This window comes from Sorex fumeus, unplaced genomic scaffold (genome assembly GCF_029834395.1).
Source record: "Sorex fumeus unplaced genomic scaffold, SorFum_2.1 ptg000116l, whole genome shotgun sequence".
In the NCBI taxonomy this organism is placed as follows: domain Eukaryota; kingdom Metazoa; phylum Chordata; class Mammalia; order Eulipotyphla; family Soricidae; genus Sorex; species Sorex fumeus.
Window position 1 is genome coordinate 1,391,599 of NW_026606173.1, and position 5,634 is coordinate 1,397,232.

A 5,634-nucleotide genomic window follows, 5' to 3' on the forward strand; every position below is an offset into this window, starting at 1 on the left:
ATCCAGTCAAACCTAGTCAGCTCTTCATTTTCCTGTCCACACAATCCAGCGTTCAGAAATCATTGGAATCTCTACTACAGAAATTTCCATTCATTCACTGTGAATCTGGAAATAATCTGAATCTGCATTCCAGGAAGGCTTTCGTTACACCACTGATGAATGTCCAAGTAATGCAATGCTGCTTCTTAGTGGTCTGTTCACACTCGAAACCGTGCTGTTCACTGGCTATCCACTCAACATCGGTCAGCTCTTCAATATCCTGTCCAGACTATCCAGATTTCTAAATCTTGGCAATCTCCACTACAGAATGTTCCATTCAATCACGCGAATCTGGAATTCATCAGAGTCTCCACTCCCGGCAGGTTTTCGTGACACCACTGGTATATGTCCAAGGAAGCCAATGCTGGTTTTAAGCCGCCTGCTTATACTCTCAGCCGTGCTGTTCAATTTGCTATCCACCCAACCCTATTCAGCTCTACATTTTCCTGTCCTCATAACCCAACCTTCAGAAATAATTGGTATCTCCTCCACAGAATGTTCCGTTCATTCACTGCGAACTTAAATTCGTCTGACTCTCAACTCCCGGCGGGTTATCGTTACACCACTTGTGAATGTCCAAGTAAGCCAATGCTGGTTTTCAGTGGCCTGTTCATACTAAGAGACGTGCTGTTCATTTGGCTATCCACTCCACCCTGTTCAGCTCTACATTTTCGTGTCCACAAAACCCAGCCTTCAGAAATCATTGGAATCACCACTAGAGAATGTTCCATTCATTCACTGCGAATCTGGAATTCATCTGAACCTCCACTCCCGGCAGGTTTTCGTTACGCCACTGGTGAATGTCCAAGTAACTCAATACTGGTTTTCAGAGGCATGTTCAACTCGCAGAAGTGCTGTTCAATGGGCTATCCACTCAATATTGGTCAGCTCTTCATTTTCCTCTCCACACAAACCAGCCTTCAGAAATCATTGGGATCTCCACTACAGACTGTTCCATTCATTCACTGCGATTCTGCAATTCATCTGACTCTCCGCTCCAGGCAGGTTTTCATTACAGCACTGGTGAATGACCAAGTAATCCAATGCTGGTTTTCAGCCGCCTTTTCACACTCGCAGTGTGCTGTTCAATTGTCTATCCACTCAAACCTGGTCAGCCTTTCATTTTCTTTTCCACAATATCAGACTTCAGAAATCATTGGAATCGCCAGTACAGAATGTTCCATTCATTCACTGCCAATCTGGAATTCATCTGAATCTGCACTCCAGGTAGGCTTTCATTACACCACTTATGAATGTCCAAGTAACACAATGCTGGTTTTCAGCGGTCTGTTCACACTCTAAGCCCTGCTTTTTACTGGGTATCCACACAACTGTGGTCAGCTCTTCATTTTCATGTCCAAACAATCCAGACTTGAGAAATCATTGCAATCTCCAGTACAGAATGTTCCATTCATTCACTGCGAATCTGGAATTCAACTGAATCTCCACTACCTGCAGATTTATCTTACACCACTTGTGAATGTCCAAGTAAAACAATGCTGGTTTTCAGAGGCCTGTTCGTGTTCGCAGTCGTGCTGTTCAATTGGCTATCCACTCAACCTGTTTTGCTCCTCATTTTCCTGTGCACACAACCCAGCCTTCAGAAATCATTGTAATCTCCACTACAGGATGTTCCATTCATTCACTGGGAATCTGGAATTCATCTGAATCTGCACTCCACGCAGGCTTTCGTTACACCACTGCTGAAAGTCGAAGTAATGCAATACTGGTTTTCAGTGGTCTGTTCACATTCGAAGCCGAGGCTTTTTACAGGCTATCCACTCAACACTGGTCAGCTCTTCATTTTCGTGTCCCCACAATCCAGATTTCAGAAATCATTGCAATCTCCACTACAGAATGTTCCATTCATTCACTGCGAGTCTGGAGTTTATCTGATTCTCCACTCCCGCCTGGTTAACATTACACCACTTGTGAATGTCCAAGTAAGCCAATGCTGGTTTTCAGAGGCCTGTTCATACTCGCAGCCGTGCTGTTTAATTGACAATTCACTCCACCCTGTTCAGCTCTTCATTGTCCCACCACACTACCAGCCTTCAGAAATCTTTGTTATCTCCACTACAGAATGTTCCATTCATTCACTGCGAATCTGGAATTCATCTGACTCTCAACTCCACGCAGGTTTTCATTACACCACTGTTGAATGTCCAAGTAACCCAATGCTGGTTTTCAGCGGCCTGTTCATATTCGCAGCCCTGCTGTTTACTTGGCTATCGATTCAAGCCTTGTCAGCTCTTCATTTTCCTGTCCACACAACACAGGCTTCAGAAATCATTGGAATCTCCTCTACAGAATGTTCCATTCATTCACTGCGAATGTGGAATTCAACTGACTCTCCATTCCATGCAGGTTTTCCTTACACCACTGATGAATGTCCAAGTAACCCAATGCTGGTTTTCAGCTGCATGTTCACACTCGCAGCCATGCTATACAATTGGCTTTCCACTAAATCCTGATTAGTTCTTGATTTTCCTTCCACACGACCCAGCCTTCAGAAATCATTGGAATCTCCACTAGAGAATGTTCCATTCATTCACTGCGAATCTGGAATTCCTCTGAACCTCCACTCCCGGCAGGTTTTCGTTACACCACTGTTGAATGTCCAAGTAACCCAATGTTTTAAGTGTTTTCTTCACAAGCGCAGTGGTGCTGTTCAATTGGCTATCCACTCAACCCTGGCCAGCTCTACATTTTCCTGTCCACACCACAGAGACTGGAGAAATCATTGTTATCTCCACTACAGAATGTTCCATTCATTCACAGCGAATCTGGAATTCATCTGAATCTCCACTCCCGGCAGGTTTTCGTGACACCACTGGTAAATATCCAAGTAAGCCAATGCTGGTTTTAAGTGGCCTGCTCATACTCTCAGCCGTGCTGTTCAATTTGCTATCCACTCAACCCTCTTCAGCTCCATTTTCCTGTCCACATAACCCAAACTTCAGAAACAATTGGTATCTCCTCCACAGAATGTTCCATTCATTGACTGCAAATCTGAAATTCATCTAATTCTCAACTCCCGTCAGGTTTTCGTTACACCACTTGTGAATGTCCAATTAAGCCAAAGCTGGTTTTCAGTGGCCTGTTCTTACTACGAGACGTGCTGTTCATTTGGCTATCCATTCCACCCTGTTCAGCTCTACATTTTCGTGTCCACAAAACCCAGCCTTCAGAAATCATTGGAATCACCACTAGAGAATGTTCCATGCATTCACTGCGAATCTGGAATTCATCTGAATCTCCACTCCCGGCAGGTTTTCATTGCACCACTGCTGAATGTTCAAGTAACGCAATGATGGTTTTCAGCGGTCTATTCACACTCGAACCCGTGCTGTTCACGGTCTAGCGACTCAACACTGGTGAGTTCTTCTTTTTCCAGCTCAGACAATACAAACCCCAGAAACCATTGCAATCTACACTACAGAATGTTTCATTCATTCACGCGAATCTTGAATTCATCTTGTTCTCCACTCCCAGCAGGTGTTCGTTTCACCACTGGTGAATGTCCAAGCAACCCAAGGCTGGTTTCAGCTGCGTGTTAACACTCGCAGCCGTGCTGTTCAATTGGCTATCCAGTGAACGCTGGTTAGCTCTTGATTTTCCTTCCACACACCGAGCCTTCAGAAATCATTCTTATCTCCACTTCAGAATGTTCCATTCGTTCCCTGCGAATCTGGAATTCCTCTGACTCTCCACACCAGGCAGATTTTCCTAACAACACTGGTGAATGACCAGGTAATCCAATGCTGGTTTTCAGCGGCTGTTCACACTCACAGCCTTGCTGTTCAATTGGCAATCCAGTCAAACCTAGTCAGCTCTTCATTTTCCTGTCCACACAACCCAGCGTTCAGAAATCATTGGAATCTCTACTACAGAAATTTCCATTCATTCACTGTGAATCTGGAAATAATCTGAATCTGCATTCCAGGAAGGCTTTCGTTACACCACTGATGAATGTCCAAGTAATGCAATGCTGCTTCTTAGTGGTCTGTTCACACTCGAAACCGTGCTGTTCACTGGCTATCCACTCAACATCGGTCAGCTCTTCAATATCCTGTCCAGACTATCCAGATTTCTAAATCTTGGCAATCTCCACTACAGAATGTTCCATTCAATCACGCGAATCTGGAATTCATCAGAGTCTCCACTCCCGGCAGGTTTTCGTGACACCACTGGTATATGTCCAAGGAAGCCAATGCTGGTTTTAAGCCGCCTGCTTATACTCTCAGCCGTGCTGTTCAATTTGCTATCCACCCAACCCTATTCAGCTCTACATTTTCCTGTCCTCATAACCCAACCTTCAGAAATAATTGGTATCTCCTCCACAGAATGTTCCGTTCATTCACTGCGAACTTAAATTCATCTGACTCTCAACTCCCGGCGGGTTATCGTTACACCACTTGTGAATGTCCAAGTAAGCCAATGCTGGTTTTCAGTGGCCTGTTCATACTAAGAGACGTGCTGTTCATTTGGCTATCCACTCCACCCTGTTCAGCTCTACATTTTCGTGTCCACAAAACCCAGCCTTCAGAAATCATTGGAATCACCACTAGAGAATGTTCCATTCATTCACTGCGAATCTGGAATTCATCTGAACCTCCACTCCCGGCAGGTTTTCGTTACGCCACTGGTGAATGTCCAAGTAACTCAATACTGGTTTTCAGAGGCATGTTCAACTCGCAGAAGTGCTGTTCAATGGGCTATCCACTCAATATTGGTCAGCTCTTCATTTTCCTCTCCACACAAACCAGCCTTCAGAAATCATTGGGATCTCCACTACAGACTGTTCCATTCATTCACTGCGATTCTGCAATTCATCTGACTCTCCGCTCCAGGCAGGTTTTCATTACAGCACTGGTGAATGACCAAGTAATCCAATGCTGGTTTTCAGCCGCCTTTTCACACTCGCAGTGTGCTGTTCAATTGTCTATCCACTCAAACCTGGTCAGCCTTTCATTTTCTTTTCCACAATATCAGACTTCAGAAATCATTGGAATCGCCAGTACAGAATCTTCCATTCATTCACTGCCAATCTGGAATTCATCTGAATCTGCACTCCAGGTAGGCTTTCATTACACCACTTATGAATGTCCAAGTAACACAATGCTGGTTTTCAGCGGTCTGTTCACACTCTAAGCCCTGCTTTTTACTGGGTATCCACACAACTGTGGTCAGCTCTTCATTTTCATGTCCAAACAATCCAGACTTGAGAAATCATTGCAATCTCCAGTACAGAATGTTCCATTCATTCACTGCGAATCTGGAATTCAACTGAATCTCCACTACCTGCAGATTTATCTTACACCACTTGTGAATGTCCAAGTAAAACAATGCTGGTTTTCAGAGGCCTGTTCGTGTTCGCAGTCGTGCTGTTCAATTGGCTATCCACTCAACCTGTTTTGCTCCTCATTTTCCTGTGCACACAACCCAGCCTTCAGAAATCATTGTAATCTCCACTACAGAATGTTCCATTCATTCACTGGGAATCTGGAATTCATCTGAATCTGCACTCCACGCAGGCTTTCGTTACACCACTGCTGAAAGTCGAAGTAATGCAATACTGGTTTTCAGTGGTCT